Raw genomic sequence first — 18318 nt, 5'->3', positions numbered from 1 at the left:
GTGGCCTCTGCCGTTGTGGAGCACAGGCTCCGGACTCACAGGCTCAGTGGCCATGGCTCACGGGCCCAGCTGCTCCGCGGCATGTGGGATCTTCCCAGACGGGGGCACGAACCTGTGTCCCCTGCATCAGCAGGCGGACTCTCAACCACTGCACCACCAGGGAAGCCCCTTATTACCCCTTTTTACTGGGAGTGAAGTATTCCTGAGAGAATCCCAGGCAGAGGACAGCCAGCTCTAGCTCTGCTGACCCCGAAACTTGTCTTCTTTCTCCCTCCAAAAGATGACTCAGTCACTCTGACTGGTCCTTGGTCTTCATCCTCTCAGTTTTGTTCAGCTAAATAAATATTTGTGGGGCATCTGCTGTTCATTAGGCACAGAGCTAGCTTTTAGAAGTTCACCTCCTAGTGGGGGAGACAAACTCGTGAGCAGGAACAGTTGAGTAAATGTTGGTCAGCACTCTGATACATGCATGCACGGACAGGTCTACCCATGACACTTGTGGGGCCCAGGGCAAGAATGAGACCATGTTCCACATCTCTAAAGATTGGAAATTTGTAAATCTAACTACTAGAGCATTGCCAAATAAGATATGTGCTATCCTCCTCTCTTGATAAATATACCTATATGACCAGATTTGAATCTAGAAATATGGCTTCTTGGAGTTCTACGCAGAAACATGGCATTGAAGGAAAGCCAGTCCCTGACCTATAACCCAACCCCTTCCCTTCCCAGTCCTGGTTACCACTCACTGTGGGGGGCCTTGCAAACATGCATATGGACACCTTAGCCTAAATGTGCAGAGTGCATCCATGTGGACATTAACAGCTGGCCTTTGGCTACCTCTCAGCCTAAGGGTGCACACCCCAAGGGCTTGGAAGTGGGCTCTGGACCATTTGTACAGAGAATTCTGTGCCCAGGGAACCTAAAACAAAATCTGAAAGGGATGGGTGGGGCTCTGGGTAAGCATCTCCACTTGACCCTGAGGAGTCCTCAGAGGATCAGAGCCCTGGGAAGCTTGGACCTGTGGTGAGGGTTTCTTGGCATAGAACACAAGTGAGAGCAGATACTGTCACAAGGTACAATAGGAGTGTCGAGGAGGACACTTGGCAGAAGAAAAATAGTCAGGGAAGACTTCTGAAAGGAAATAATATCTGAGCTAAAATATTGAAGGGGAAGGTAGCCAGATAAACAAAGGTGGACAGGCCATGATAAGCTGAACAATCAGCAGGGGCTCATTTGTAGAGACGTGACAGGGCACAATGTCTCCATGTGAGGAACTAGGAGGGCAGCACATTCGTCTTTGCCAGTGGAAGTCTGTAGGAGCAAACACCTAACAATCGTGTGGTATTTGAATTTATAAATTTCAAGTCTTTAGACATGGGCTTCATTCTTGCCCCCAAACTCACCTAGAGCTTGAGTTTAATCTGCAGGTTGTAGGGACCCTGACAAGTCTTCACTTCTGGACCTGCCTGTGGTTTATACTGTGATCTCTTCAGCAACTTTGGGCCCCAAAGCATCATCCACTCAGGGTTTCTGCTCTAGGCCACTGTTCTGGCTCCAGAGCACTCGGGAGCTCTCTTGCAGTCAGAGCTCTGGCAGCGAATTTTGTTGCCAGTCTTGGCAGTAGCCATAGTTTCACTCTTTGGTTCTACCTGAACCTTTTTGCAACATGTTGTGCTATTGTTATGTTTCCTCCTCTCTTCTTTCTTTCCAAGATATTTCTGGCACAATCTATCCAACCATCACCTATCCTATCAGGTGTTTAACAGCGATCATATGCTCACATTGCCTTTACCGAAACACCACCAGCATGTAAATTCAAGAACTGTAGGCAGTGTTTCCCTGGTGGCACAGTGGTTAAGAAACCACCTGCTAATTCAGGGGACATGGGTTTGAGCTCTAGTCTGGGAAGATCCCACATGCTGTGGAGCAACTAAGCCCGTGCGCCACAACTACTGAGCCTGCACTCTAGAGCCTGTGTGCCACAATTACTGAGCCTGAGTGCCACAACTACTGAAGCCCACATGCCTACAACCTGTGCTCTGCAACAAGAGAAGCCACTGCAATGAGAAGCCCATGCGCACTGCAACGAAGAGTAGCCCCTGCTCGCCGCAACTAGAGAAAGCCCTGTGCAGCAGTGAAGACCCAATGCAGCCAAAAATAAACAAAACAAAACAAACAAACAAACAAAAGAAGTGTATGCATTTGGATTTTTATCAGTTTTGGTCACTGATATATTCCAAGCCATTAGAGCAAAGCTTTGCACTTGGATGAAGAACAAATGATGAAATGCCCTTTCTTCTTCTTTGCCTGACTTGACAGTTTTTAATTAGGCTTTAAAACCTGTGTGTGGACTTCACATCCAGAAGACTCCCATTCTGCTTTGCCCCAGAACTTTACACACACCTCAGTCCTTAGCATTTGTCTGCAGGTTGACTTTTTGAATCTTCTGCTCTGTTTTAGGCCCCTAAGCTCTGAGTTTTTTTGCTTATCTCTGTACCTTCAGTTCTTATTATCACAGCTCTCAGAACATACAGAGTAAATAACAAATGTTTGTGAATGAATGTCTTACCATGATATCTCCTCTGAACTTCAAGCCAAATACCCAAGTAAAATCAACTATGGATGTTTCAAAGACACCCCAGTGTCATGTCCTTTCCCTAGATTTTCATGTGGCTCACTCTACCCAATGTCATTTCCTATCACCCTGTCAAAAAATAGCACCTCTTCTAATTACTTTCTCTGTTTTATTGCAGTTAGCCTGACATAAAATTTTATTGAATTCTGAGAGTCTAAACATGACCCTGGCATATAATTGATATTCAGTAAGTATTGGTAAATCAATGAATACCAAATCACAGCTCTCTACAAACCTGGTTATTGCTTCCATTGTTTCCCATCAGAGTGAATGTCACCAACCTTCACCAGGTTATCAAATCAGAAAGCCAGCAGTCATTCTTTCTTATGGTTTATTTTTAAAATTTAAGATATAACTAACATTTTATAGAATACACAGCCATTATATGTTGTTTTATGAGTTTTGGCAGTTATTTACCCATATAACAATTACCCCAAACAAGATAGAGGACATTTCCATCACTTAGAAATGTCTGTTGTGCTCTTTTCCAGTCAACCCATTCCCCAGAACCAATGAGCTTCTGACTTCTGACACCATAGATTCACTCTGCCTACGTTTTTTAACTTCATTTAAATGAAATCATACAGTATGCACTCTTTTGTGTCTGGATTCTTTTGCTTAACATACTTTTTTGCTTAACACATTGTAGTGAGTGTTACTATATTTGTCAGCAATTTGTTCATTTTTATTGTTGAGCAGTATTCCATTCCATGAATATATCATAATTTGTTTATCCATTCCCTATGACTGGTACTGAGATTGTCTCCAGTTTTGGGTTATTATGAGTATGACTTCTGTGAACATTCTTGTGCAGTCTTTTGGGAGGGATGTTTTTATTTCTTTTGGGTAAATACCTAAGAATGTGCAGGTTTGGGGGTCCCCGAGACCACCCTCAGGTTCAATAACTCACTAGAAGGACACACAGAACTCAGCAAACTATTATGTGCATGTTTATGGTTTATTGTGGTTTAAAGATTAAAATTAGCAATGGGAAAAGACTGAGAGAGCAGAATCCAGGAGAGACCAGGTGTGAGCGTCCAGTTGTTTTTTCTCAGTGGAATCAAATGACAGTGCTTAAGCATTGATGTGTGATAATATGTACAAGGTATTTCCAACCAGTGAAGCTCACCTGATCCTTGGTGTCAGGTTTTTTATTAGTGGCTGGCCATGTAGACACAGATGACTGTTCACATGGTGACTTTGGTTTCCAGCCCCTTGGGAGGGCAAGCTGTGTAACCCCCATAAATCACACTGCCCCACACATAAATCACTATCTGGCATGGTTCAAGGCAAACAAAGACACTCCTACCAGGCAGGATATTCCAAAGGCTAAAAGATTACCACCCAGAGTTGGGGGCAAAGAGCCAAACCTGTCTTTGGGCAAGATTAATCCCTTACTGCACAGAGTATAACTGCTAGGTCATAGTAGGTTTGTGTTCAACTTTATAAGAAACTAGAAAATAGTTCTCCAAGTGGCTGTACCTTTTTACATTCCCACCAGCAGTCCAGTTGTTTCACATCTGTACCAACATTCGGTATTGTTGGTCTTTTTTATTTTAGCCATTGTTAGTGGTTGTGAATAGACTTTCATTGTGGTTTTCATTTTCATTTTCCCTGATGATTAATAATGCGGGTACCTTTTAATGTTCTTTTAGTACAAATTATTGGACATTTTTGTATATCTTCTCAGAAGTCATTCTTGACACTTCTCTTGCCTTTACAGTCTATATCCAATCCTTTATCAAGCCTTCTTGATTTTATCTCCTAAATAGCTCTCAAAACTCTGCTTTTCTCTATCTCTACCACCATCACCCTAAACTGAGCCCCTTGGATCTCTATCCTGGGCTCCTGTGGTGGCTCTTTAGGCTTTACCTACATCCACAGTGACCACCCTCTGATCCATTCTCTATGACAGCTGGAATGATCCATTGAAAAGTTAATTCCTATTATTTTATAACCCTTCCTAAACACACCAAAATAAGCAAAAACAAACAAACAATACGAACTTCATTGCCTACCCATTTCTCTTAGGACAAAGCATTTCCTAGCATGATGGATAAAACCTTGCAATCTCAAGCCCTCTTATACTCTCCAGCCTTCTTTTCCATCCTTCTCACCATTGCTTTCTATACTGCAGTCATATTGACCTTCTTTCTATCCCTTGTTTTCACCTCTGGCTCTCCCTTACCATAGAGTTTATATTTTTACTGTTACTTAATGCCTGGAGATTCTCCTTCCCTCTCTTTTACAGTAAGTTAACTTCTTCTCATCTCATAGTTCAACTGAAGTCTCACTCACTCAGAGAAGCCTTCCACAACCTCCATGACTAGGTCGAATTCCTCAGTGATAGGTACTCCTGGCTCTCTATGTAGCTCTTCTGAGGAAGATTTATCACAGCTACAATTTTAAATTTATTTGTATGATTTTTTATTAGTTTCTCTCTCTCTCTGAAGTAGAGAAGGACTCTCAGTGGTGTGCTGGAACCTACTCTAAGAACCTCTTGTGGGCATCTTTTCCCAACTCCACTATGAGAGGCAGCACATTGATAGCTTGAAGTTAACCAGCGTGCACGTACTTACACCATAGAAGTTGGCAAGTGCTATAGACTAAGGTTTTTTTTCCCCTTCCTGGAGAGTGGGTAGTTTAAATATTTACCAGCATACTACTGGAAGAATCAAGTACTTTTTTTCTCCATCACTGTATCCTCAGAAGAAAGTCTTTGGCCACAATGATTTATCAATCAGTATTTGTTAAATAAGTGAATAATTCAGTACCCTGGGCTCTCCAACCCCCTTGGGATTGCTTTTTTGCTCTTTCTCATCTAACTCTCCTAAATATTTTGAAAGGTGGGGCATTGGATAGTGGTCTGTTTACTATTGAATATTTTTGACTGGGTTGCAGCAATAAAAATATTAATTTTGTATTTATAATTGTTAGTTTTTTTCTGGATGGCCTATGGAATAGGTTTTCTCTCTTCTCCCATGCCCCAAATTTGCTGGCTCTTCAAAGGCCACCCCGTTTATTCAGGCAGATTAAAAGACCCAGCATGAGACAAATGGGACCTAACAGGAGACAATGCATATACACCAACAGAGAGAATACATAAAAATTTACATGGAGTGTACCATGTAATAGAAACCACTTAAAATTCCATTTCTGCTCTTCTGATTCAAGCCCTTCTGGAGTATTTTCTTTGGCATGTGTAGAGAACATGGAGAACATTTCAGGGAGAACAGTTCAGGGCTCAATTTAAGCTGTTAACCAAGTTAATTGCTGCCTGTGGGGATGCAACATATCGCGCTAGATTTTTCACGTTTTAGTCATTCCATTCTACTGTTATAATTTTTGCCATATCATGTGGTAACAAGCCAATTGTATTATTGTTTGTAATATTTCATATTTTTATTTAAATTGAGCAACATTTAAACACATAAATTTATTTATTTATTTATTTATTTATTGCAGTACGCGGGCCTCTCACTGTTGTGGCCTCTCCCATTGCGGAGCGCGACCCGCAGGCTCCCCGGCCATGGCTCATGGGCCTAGCCGCTCCGCAGCATGTGGGATCTTCCCGGACCGGGGCACAAACCCGTGTCCCCTGCATTGGCAGGCAGACTCTCAACCACTGCGCCACCAGGGAAGCCCCATAAATTTATTTTTAAAGGCATTTTGTATCATACTTTTAAATGTTTTATTCCCCCAAGTTCACGTACTAACACATAGAAGATATACACCAAAAAGTCATCTCATGTACTGCCAATAGTATCCCTAGCACACTTTGGGAAAAAAATACTAACATAGAACATGGATTTTGGAGTTATCTACATTTGTTTTGGTACCTTAGATCTCCCAGAAGGTCAAATTACCTCTCTGGGACTTAGATTATTTATCTGTAAATGAAGTCCCCTGACTTCCAGGGGAGGATAGTAAGTAAGATGATGTACAGAACCGGATGACCAAGGGGTGGAGCTCATAGGAGATACTCTATAGATTAATTTCTTTTTCCATTTACTACTCGACTTTATTACTGGTTCAATCATCTCTTTCTGGCTCTTACTAAAGCATACTTTTACTGGGATGCAATTTTTACATAATAAAATGCATAAATCTTAGGTGTATACATATCAGCATTTGTTCATTATTGGTTCTAGATTTACTGTTTGAACTGAATGTCTGAACATCTGACCTCTGGTATCAGATCTGGTATTTACCAAATGTTTGATTTTAGAAGCATCATGACTTTTTTATTCATACAAAGAATGCTGTATGAATCTGACTTAAGAGTACTGAATATTTACAATTGTGAAGTACAGCTCACGCATTCTTGTTAGTAATATTCTTTCCATTATTCTTCTTTTTAATTTTTAAATTTAATTTAATTAATTTTTTTATACAGCAGGTCCTTATTAGTCATCAATTTTATACATGTCAGTGTATACATATCAATCCCAATTGCCCAATTCATCACACCACCCCACCCACCCCCCGCTGCTTTCGCCCCTTGGGGTCCATAAGTTTGTTCTCTATATCTGTGTCTCAATTTTGCCCTGCAAACCGGTTCATCTGTACCATTTTTCTAGGTTCCACATATATGCGTTAATATACGATATTTGTTCTTCTCTTTCTGACTTACTTCACTCTGTATGACAGTCTCTAGATCCATCCACATCTCTGCAAATGACCCAATTTCATTCTTTTCTATGGCTGAATAATATTCCATTGTATATATGTACCACATCTTCTTTATTCATTCCTCTATCAATGGGCATTAAGGTTGCTTCCATAAGGTTGCTTCCACTATTGTAAATAGTGCTGCAATTAACATTGGGGTGCATGTGTCTTTTTGAATTATGATTTTCTCAGGGTATATGCCCAGTAGTGGGATTGCTGAGTCATATGGTAATTCTATTTTTAGTTCTTTAAGGAACATCTATACTGTTCTCCATAATGGCTGTATCAATTTACATTCCCACAAACAGTGCAAAAGTGTTCCCTTTTCTCCACACCCTATCCAGCATTTGTAGTTTGTAGATTTTCTGATGATGCCCATTCTAACTGGTGTGAGGTGATACCTCATTGTAGTTTTGATTTGCATTCCTCTAACAATTAGTGATGTTGAGCAGGTTTTCATGTGCTTCTTGGCCATCTGTATGTCTTCATTGGAGAAATGTCTATTTAGGTCTTCTTCCCATTTTTAGATTAGGTTGTTTGTTTTTTTTAATATTGAGCTGCATGAGCTGTTTATATATTTTGGAGATTAATCCTTTGCCCGTTGATTCATTTGCAAATATTTTCTCCCATATTGAGTGTTGTCTTTTCATCTTTTTTATGGTTTCCTTTGCTGTGCCAAAGCTTTGAAGTTTCATTAGGTCCCATTTGTTTATTTTTGTTTTTATTTCCATTACTCAAGGAGGTGGGTCAAAAAAGATCTTGCTGTAATTTATGTCAAAGAGTGTTCTTCCTTTATTTTCCTCTAGGAGTTTTATAGTGCCTGGTCTTATATTTAGGTCTCTAATCCATTTTCAGCTTATTTTTGTGTATGGTGTTAGGGAGTGTTCTAATTTCATTCTTTTACATGTAGCTGTCCAGTTTTCCCAGCACCACTTATTGAAGAGACTGTGTTTTCTCCATTGTATATCTTTGCCTCCTTTGTCATAGATTAGTTGACCATAGGTGCATGAGTTTATCTCTGGGCTTTCTATTTTGTTCCATTGATCTATGTTTCTCTTTTTGTGCCAGTACCATATTGTCTCGATTATTGTAGCTTTGTAGTATAGTCTGAAGTCAGGGAGTCTGATTCCTCCAGCTCCATTTTTATCCCTGAAGAATGCTTTGACTATTCGGGGTCTTTTGTGTCTACATACAAATTTTAAGATTTTTTGTTCTAGTTCTGTAAAAAATGCCATTGGTAATTTGATAGGAATTGCATTGAATCTGTAGATTGCTTTGGGTAGTATAGTCATTTTTACAATATTGATTCTTCCAATCCAAGAACATGGTATATCTCTCCACCTGTTGGTATCATCTTTAATTTCTTTCATCAGTGTCTTATAGTTTTCTGCATACAGGTCTTTCTCTCCCTAGGTAGGTTTATTCCTAGGTATTTTATTCTCTTTGCTGCAGTGGTAAATGGGAGTGTTTCCTTAATTTCTCTTTCAGATTATTCATCGTTAGTGTATAGGAATGCAAGAGATTTCTGTGCATTAATTTTGTATCCTGTAACTTTACCAAAGTCATTCATTAGCTCTAGTAGTTTTTTGGTGACATCTTTAGGATTCTCTATGTATGGTATCATGTCATCTGCAAACAGTGACAGTTTTACTTCTTTTCCAATTTGTATTCCTTTTATTTCTTTTTCTTCTCTGATTGCTGTGGCTAGGACTTCCAAAACTATGTGGAATAATAATGGTGAGACTGGACATCCTTGTCTTGCTCCTGATCTTAGAGGAAATGGTTTCAGTTTTTTACTATTGAGAATGATGTTTGCTGTGGGTTTGTTGTATATGGCCTTTATTATATTGAGGTAGGTTCCCTGTTTGCCCACCTTCTGGAGAGTTTTATCATGAATGGCTGGTGAATTTTGTCAAAACTTTTTCTGCATCTATTGAGATGATCATATGGTTTTTATTCTTCAGTTTGTTAATATGGTTTATTGTATTGATTGATTTATGTATATTGAAGAATCCTTGCATCCCTTGAATAAATCCCACTTGATCATGGTGTATGATGCTTTTAATGTGTTCTTGGATTCTGTTTGCTAGTATTTTGCTGAGGATTTTTGCATCTATGTTCATCAGTGATATTGGTCTGTAATTTTCTTTTTTTTTTTGTAATACCTTTGTCTGGTTTAGGTATCAGGGTGATGGTGGCCTTGTAGAATGTGTTTAGGGGTGTTCTTTCCTCTGCTATTTTTTGGAAGAGTTTGAGAAGTATGGGTGTTAGATCTTTTCTAAATGTTTGATAGAATTCACCTGTGAAGCCATCTGGTCCTGGACTTTTGTTTGTTGGAAGATTTTTCATCACAGTTTCAATTTCATTACTTGTGATTGGTCTCTTCATATTTTCTGTTTCTTCATGGTTCATTCTAGGAAGGTTATACCTTTCTAAGAATTTGTCTATTTCTTCCAGGTTGTCCATTTTATTGGCATAGAGTTGCTTGTAGTAGTCTCTTAGGATGCTTTGTATTTCTGTGGTGTCTGTTGTAACTTCTCTTTTTTCATTTCTAATTTTATTGACTTGAGTCCTCTCTCTATTTTTCTTGATGAGTCTGGCTAATGGTTTATCAATTTTGTTTATCTTCTGAAAGAACCAGCTTTTAGTTTTATTGATGTTTGCTATTGTTTTCTTTGTTTCTATTTCATTTATTTCTGTTCTGATATTTATGATTTCTTTCCTTCTACTAATTTTGGGTTTTGTTTCTTCTTCTTTCTCTAGTTCCTTTAGGTGTAAGGTTAGATTGTTTATTTGAGATTTTTCTTTTTTCTTGAGGTAGGCTTGTATAGCTATAAAGTTCCCTCTTAGAACTGCTTTTCTGCATCCCATAGGATTTGAATCATCATGTTTTCATTGTAATTTGTCTTAGGTATTTTATTTTTCCTCTTTGATTTCTTCAGTGATATCTCGGTTATTTAGTAACATATTGTTTAGCCTCCATGTTTGTGGTTTTTACGTTTTCTTCCCTGTAATTCATTTCTAATCTCATAGTGTTGTGGTTAGAAAAGATGCTTGATTTGATTTCAATTTTCTTAATTTTACTGAGGCTTGATTTGTCACCCAAGATGTGATCTATCCTGGAGAATGTTCCATGTGCACTTGAGAAGAAAGTGTAATCTGCTGTTTTTCGATGGAATGTCCTGTAAATATCAATTAAATCTATCTGGTCTATTGTGTCATTTAAAGCTTCTGTTTCCTTATTTATTTTCGTTTTGGATGATCTGTCTTTTGGTGTAAGTGAGGTTTTAAAGTCCCCCACTATTATTGTGTTACTGTCGATTTCCTCTTTTATAGCTGTTAGCAGGTGCCTTATGTATTGGGGTGCTCCTATGTTGGGTGCATATATATTTATAATTGTTATATCTTCTTCTTGCATTGATCCCTTGATCATTATGTAGTGTCTTTCCTTGTCTCTTGTAACATTCTTTATTTTAAAGTCTGTTTTATCTGATATGAGTATTTCTACTCCAGGTTTTTTAAAATTTCCTTTTGCATGGAATATCTTTTTCCATTCCCTCACTTTCAGTCTGTATGTGTCCCTAGGTCTGAAGTGGGTCTCTTGCAGACAGCATATAGATGGGTCTTGTTTTTGTATCCATTCAGTGAGCCTGTGTCTTTTGGTTGGAACATTTAATCCATTCACGTTTAAGGTAATTATCGATATGTATGTTCCTATTACCATTTTCTTAATTGTTTTGGGTTTGGTTTTGTACGTCCTTTTCTCCTCTTGTGTTTCCCACTTAGAGAAGTTCCTTTAGCATTTATTGTAGACCTGGTTTGGTGGTGCTGAATCCTCCTAGCTTTTGATTGTCTGTAAAGCTTTTGATTTCTGCATCAAATCTGAATGAGATCATTGCAAGGTAGAGTAATCTTGGTTGTAGGTTCTTTCCTTTCATCACTTTAAGTATATCATGCCACTCCCTTCTGGCTTGTACAGTTTCTGCTGAGAAATCAGCTGTTAACCTTATGGGAGTTCCCTTATATGTTGTCATTTTTCCCTTGCTGCTTTCAATAATTTTTCTTTGTCTTTAATTTTTGTGAGTTCAATTACTATGTGTCTTAGCGTGTTGCTCCTTGGGTTTATCCTCTATGGGACTCTCTGCACTTCCTGGACTTGGGTGGCTATTTCCTTTCCCATGTTAGGGAAGTATATGAGTATAATCTCTTCAAATATTTTCTCGGGTCCTTTCTCTCTCTCTTCTCCTTCTGGAACCCCTATAATGCAGATGTTGTTGCATTTAATGTTTTCCCAGAGGTCTCTTAGGCTGTTTTCATTCATTTTTCTTTATTCTGTTCCTCATCAGTGAATGCCACCATTTTGTCTTCCCGGTCACTTATCCATTCTTCTGCTTCAGTTATTCTGCTATTGATTCCTTCTAGTGTAGTTTTCATTTCAGTTATTGTATTGTTCATCTCTGTTTGTTTGTTCTTTAATTCTTCTAGGTCTTTGTTAAACATTTCTTGCATCTTCTCCATCTTTGCCTGCATTGTTTTTCCGAGGCCCTGGATCATCTTCAGTATCATTATTCTGAATTCTTTTTCTGGAAGATTGCCTATCTCCACTTCATTTAGTTGTTTTTCTGGGGTTTTATCTTGTTCCTTCATCTGGTATATGGCCCTCTGCCTTTTCATCTTGTCTATCTTTCTGTGAATGTGGTTTTTGTTCCACAGGCTGCAGGATTGTAGTTCTTGCTTCTGCTGTCTGCCCTCTGGTGGATGAGGCTATCTAAGAGGCTTGTGCAAGTTTCCTGATGGGAGGGACTGGTGGTGAGTAGAGCTGACTGTTGCTCTGGTGGGTAGAGCTCAGTAAAACTTTAATCCACTTGACTGCTGTTGGGTGGGGCTGTGTTCCCTCCCTGTTTGTTGTTTGACTTGAGGCAACCTAACACTGGAGCCTACCTGGGCCCTTTGTTGGGGCTAATTTCGGTCTCTGGGAGGGCTCAAGCCAAGGAGTACTTCCCAGAACTTCTGCTGTCAGTGTCTTTGTCCCCACAGTGAGCCACAGCCACCACCGGCCTCTGCAGGATACCCTCCAACACTAGCAGGTAGGTCTGGTTCAGTTTCCCCTGGGGTCACTGCTCCTTCCCCTGGGTCCCAATACACAAACTACTTTGTGTGTGCCCTCCAAGAGTGTAGTCTCTGTTTCCTCCAATCCTGTCTAAGTCCTGCAATCAAATCGCACTCCCATTAGCCTTCAAAGTCTGCTTCTCTAGGAATTCCTCCTCCAGTTGCTGGACCCCCAGGTTGGGAACCTGACGTGGGGCTCAGAACCTTCACTCCAGTGGGTGGACTACTATGGTATAAGTGGTCTCCAGTCTGTGAGTCACTCACCCAGCAGTTATGGGATTTGATTTTACTGTGATTGCACCCCTCCTACCATCTCACTGTGGCTTGTCCTTTGTCTTTGGATGTGGGGTATCTTTTTGGTGAGTTCCAGTGTCTTCCTTTCAATGATTGTCCAGCAGCTAGTTATGATTCTGGTATTCTCGCAAGAGGGAGTGAGAGCACATCCTTCTACTCCACCATCTTGGTTCCTAATCCTCTTCCTGTTATTCTTATCATCAACATGAAGGCTGGGGTTTTCTAATGTGGACAAATCTGTAAGTTGTTATCCATACTTTGCTCAGAATGCATAGCAGCCTTGCTCCATGTGAAACACTTAACCATCAGCAACTTGCAATTCAGAATCAGCAGCTCTCTGGAGGCAGATTCAGACGTGTAAAATAATCATGCAAGGGTTGTTGATTTGTGTTTCTGCCTCAAACTGCAAGAAATTAGCAATTAGCCACCTTTGGGATATTTCCACAGCTGGGTCTTGATTCATGATCAGTCAAAGGCAGAAATCAGGAATTATGATAAAAGGAACCATGCTTAGATACCAGGTTGCCTAAAACCAGCTCAATCCATCCATCAACAAAATGCATTGTTTGCCTACTGTGAACTTGGTCATTCTGGTACCGCCTCTGCCAAAACCCTCCCTGACCACACCAGTCCTCACAGACCTCTCTCCTCTTAGTCCTACATTCGTGGACTTGCTGGTCTGTTAACCCCACCACAATGAACTCTTCTCATGGGACCATGTCCTTCATGAGGGCAGTGTGTAACCTCGGGAAACACCATAACTTTGGTACTATTTTGTGAGGGGGCATGTCTTGTTTTCATAAGTTCTACCCCTTAATGGCCACATAGAATCATGACCAATTCAGTGGAAGTTTTGGGGAAAAATATCCTGCTTAACAAAAGAAGAACTTTCTTACAGGCAGAAAAATCTACCAGTTAGATGGCTGCCCCTAAGAGGGTGAGTATCCTCCAAATGGATATTGTTCAAGCAAAAACTACACAATCATCTGGCAGTGAGGATGTAGACAGAGAATTGAAAAGTTTGGAAGGGCAGTTAGACTGGTTGATCTCCAATTCCCTTTATATATAGATTCTATAATTCTATGCATTCCAAAGTACACTGAATGCTTACCAGCACAATGGATAAACAGTAGAGCTGGAGAAACAAGATCTACAAACCTAAATAATTAGTAAATAGGTTCTTGTAAAAAACAGCATTCTTCACTGATATACTAATAAAGCATAAAGTTAACTATTGTATTAGCTATTCACTTAAAAATACTTCAATATAGAGAGTGGGACATTACGGCTGTCATTATTAGTCAGGTTAAGCCACAACACAAGTCTTCCTAGTATATTCACTGGATCAGCTAGCATTTCCAATCAGGAAGCCCATATTCCAGAGGTAACATCTATAAATGCTTCTTTTATCCAGAGGGGCAGAGGATTTGTGGAGACTGTGAACCCTGGAATCAGACTGCCTCCATTGGAATCCTGGCTCTTTTATTTACTAGTTATAAAATCTCAGGAATTTAACTTACCTGCACTTCAGTTTCTGAATCTGTAAAATGGGAATAATACTAGTGGCTGCCTTATAGGCTGCTAAGAGGATTAAATGAATTAATATGGATATCATTTTTAGAGTAGTATATGCCACGTAGTAAATGCTGTATAAGTTTTAAACAAATAAAATCAGTTGACATCAGATATCTTGCTTAATAACATGCTAAATGTCATAAATGGGTTCTCACTGGTGAAATTAAAGTATTCAAATTGTGTAGATTGGTTAGCATAACCTAAAGACACGCTCTGTCCTTCTACCCTTGCATGAACAGGATATAAGAGCAAGGCTAGCAGGCATGACATTCAAGATTTAATCCTTAATTATTCTGGGTCCAGCAATTAAGTCAAAGTATTCTGGTTTCCTGATGCCAACTGTAAAGGAAACAGAATTCTGCCTTGAAATATTATCATTTTGCCTTGATTAGACATTTAATGTATGAAGGTAATTAGAACAGTAAAAACATAAAGAAGTGGAATTCATGGAGCTTCCAACAGATTATATGAACATTTGTTTGCCTACCTGCTAATGAATATTTGTGTAATAATTATATTTATATGAGAGAATTTGTTCTGAGACTTGCTTTTATTATAGCCCAGTGGAGAGGTTGTGGGGGAGAAGCTAACTCTCCATATCAAATAAAACTTTGTAGGATTACCTACAAACATGGTCTATCCTAAGAAGTGCATATGGCCAAACTAAATTAGATTCACGTCACAAGAAAAGGATAATAGACTAGGGTATATGAAGGTGCAGTTGTTCAGTATGATCCACTGAACCCAGTAATTCAGAAGCATCTCAGACACTAGCAGAGAGGATGAAACTTGAGCCTCTGTAAATGGATGAAACATAGGTAACAGTAGTAATAAAGATAGGAAGGAAAGTGTGAGAGTGACTGAGATTCTGAGTTAATAAGGAGTAGGAATATAAAGGTTGGATAAAAGGGGTAATGTCAAAATATGGAGAGATTACAGGTTAGGCAAGTGGTTTTTGGCTGGGTGGTCAATACATAGCTTCCTAATATGGCTTCTCTCAGTGCTTTACAGAAATGCTCTCCTGCATATCATCAATGATCTCCTAGATCCCAAAGTGTTATCTCAGTTCTTCCCTTTGTCCACCTTTCTGCAGTGTTTGGCCTGTGACGTACCTTCCCTTCTGGAAGATGACAAGCACAAAGTTGGAACTGCTGGCCTTGGGCCCTTGAGAGAGTTGGGGCTGGAGATCCAGATTTGCAAAAGTGGAAGTGTTGATGCTGTGGCGAGGGGTAAGGGGTCGCTGTGCTGGGGTGCCCAGATGCCAAGAACTGTGACGGAACTTTGTAGGGTGATGGCATTGAGAGGGCAGGGAGAGAGATGGGCAGGGGAGCAGCAATCAGAAAACAGGAAGGGAATCAGGGAGCTCAGAGAGAGAAGCCAAAGGATGATGTGGGTGCTCAGTGATGCATTACTGTTGTGGGTGGCTCTGGGAGTTGCTAGGGCTGAGGGTGTGTCTCCGTGTTTGCAGAGAGGATAGGGAGGACAGTGAATACATCAGAACTGCCTACCAGTTTATTAACTCCATGGATGCATCCACCTAGAAAATTATCGATGATTCACTGAGATAATGATTTTCCTTTTTATCTCTTCCTGTAGTTCCTCTTCCCTGCTTCACCAGTAAATTAAATCACAAAATGAGGGAAACTGTGTGTCTCTTCTTGACAAAGCATAGGCCCTGTTGCCATGGGACTCCCTGCAGTTTTCCACTATGAGAATTATTATAAAGATATGTGCACAAGAAGAACAGATGAAAAGACTCATCAAAATGAATGTGTAATTACATTTTTTACAACACTGTCTTCTAATCAATGGGGAATGTTTGCATTTAATGCATTTGGAATTAAAAGTAATTGGTTTAATCTGTGCTGTGTTTCTTTCTGCAGGCTCTGGACACCCCATATTAATAAACTTCCTTCAATTTTTTTAATAGAATATAAAGGACAATACTCTAGTGAACGGAGTCATTCATCCATCCAACAGATATTTACCGAAAGCCTCTCATGTGCTGGCTAGTGTCCCAGGCACTAGAGATACAGAAATGAACATAATAAAAAATGCTCCTGCCCTCAGGGAGCTTGCATTCTGGATATTCTGAAAAGGTCACACAGACAACAAATTTTAATTTATTTTGTCAGCTGTTTTGCTTAAATAAGTTTTTAAATCTGTCTGCTTCACTTTTCTTATCTACTAAAAAAAACAGAACACAGTTAAATACTCAACAAATGTGTTAAATTCAGGGGATGATATATGCAGAAAGCAACATACCTAATTAATTCAGAAATCATCATGGGTTAGACCTCCTTGGATGTCAATTGGCCTGTGACTTTTACAGTGCTGCTTGCTCTTGGAGGAGGGACAATCATGTTTGATGGATAAACTCCTCTGTTTCTGGTGCCACTGCTGGGTATTCATTGGCATTACAAATCCCACCTCCAGGAGCCTCACGCATTGGGAGCTTATTTGGTTTACTTGGTTTATACTCAGCATAAAGTGTCTGAATGAACTTTTAAACTCTTGACTGTGCCCTATATAATGCTTATGAAAAGTTAAAATTCCTTTTTAACATTAGTAAAAAGCTTTTGTTATTATGTTTAGTTCTCTCTGTTAGAACAAAATAAATGGAGCTTTTCTGCCTCCTTGCTCTGCAAAGCTAACCAGGTCCTGGTTAACTTACGACCACTGGAATGTGCATGCTTAGCTGAGGTCCTCAAGATTTATAGAACAATAAGAGGGAGGTCATCATTACATTGTTCTGTTATGAGCTTAGAAAAGGGTAGGAGAGGTAGATATAAGGCCTGCTTTGGGCAGAATTATCACTTAGAGGCAGCAAGGTCTGGGAAAACATTAAACATGATTCTTTCCAGTCTCTGTGAATAACATTCACATAAGCTCTAATGAATATGTTGGTTTCCATAGCAAAATTAAGTCCAAACAAATGATAAGGTGAAGCTTGAATAAGATGTGCAGAAGGTAGTGTAACATTATAGTCACATGGCCAGTGGAAAATCAGCATCAACCTTAGTATCATTGGCCCACATCTTCCTGTGGGAAGAAAATATGGGAAGCATATATATCCAAAAGTTATATATTTGAAAAACATAAAAACACTAATTAGAAAAGATACATGTACCCCAATATTCATAGCAGTATTATTTACAATTGCCAAAATATGGTAGCAAACTAAGTGTCCATCAACAGATAAATGGATAAAGAAGATGTGGTACATATATATACAATGGAATATTACTCAGCCATAAAGAAAGAATGGCATTTTGCCATTTGCAGCAACATGGATGGGCTTAGAGGGCATTATGATAAATGAAATAAGTCAGAGAGAGAAAGACAAATGTTGTATGATATCATTTATATGTGGAATCTTAAAAATACAACTAACTAGTGAATACAACAGAAAAGAAGCAGACTCACAGATGTAGAGAACAAACTAGTGGTTACCAGTGGGGAGAGGGAAGAAGGGATGGGCAATACAGGGGTGGGGGGTTAAGAAGTATAAACTGTTAGGTATAAAATAAGCTACAAATATATATTGCACAACACAGGGAATATAGCCAATATTTTATAATAACTGTAAATGGAGTATAACCTTTAAAAATTATTAATTACTATAATGTACACCTGTAACTTATATAATATTGTAAATCAACTATACTTTAATAAAAATAATAGAAAAATAAAATATGGAAAGCAGCCCAGTATTCAGGAATTTTTTTTATGAATCTAGTGTGAGGAATCTGTGGCCTGGTGATTTATTATAAAATTAAAAAAATTTGTTTTTGTAATATTAAGATTTTTAATACTGTAAAGTTGAAAAAAATTCACAATGTAAGGAAGAAAATGAAAGCCATGTAAATTAAAGTTCCACCACCCTGATATAACTACCATTAACATTTTATGCCTACACAACACATAGCTTAAATTTTTCCTTAAATGATATATGAAACATGCTGTTTTTGAATGTGACGTCTTAAATCTTTTGTTTTTTATGTCCTCTCTCCACCTTGTCATTTTTAACT

At 39.1% G+C, this 18318-nt stretch overlaps 1 pseudogene; it reads left to right on the top strand.

Moving 5' to 3' along the window:
• Nucleotides 1-18318, top strand: part of LOC103070609 (hsp90 co-chaperone Cdc37-like) — a 64268-nt pseudogene that overhangs the window by 4091 nt on the left and 41859 nt on the right.

The sequence above is a fragment of the Lipotes vexillifer genome, unplaced genomic scaffold, assembly GCF_000442215.2.
Source record: "Lipotes vexillifer unplaced genomic scaffold, Lipotes_vexillifer_v1.1 scaffold266, whole genome shotgun sequence".
In the NCBI taxonomy this organism is placed as follows: domain Eukaryota; kingdom Metazoa; phylum Chordata; class Mammalia; order Artiodactyla; family Lipotidae; genus Lipotes; species Lipotes vexillifer.
The sequence above is the reverse complement of the archived record's forward strand: the minus strand, read 5'-3'. Positions and strand labels throughout refer to the sequence as shown.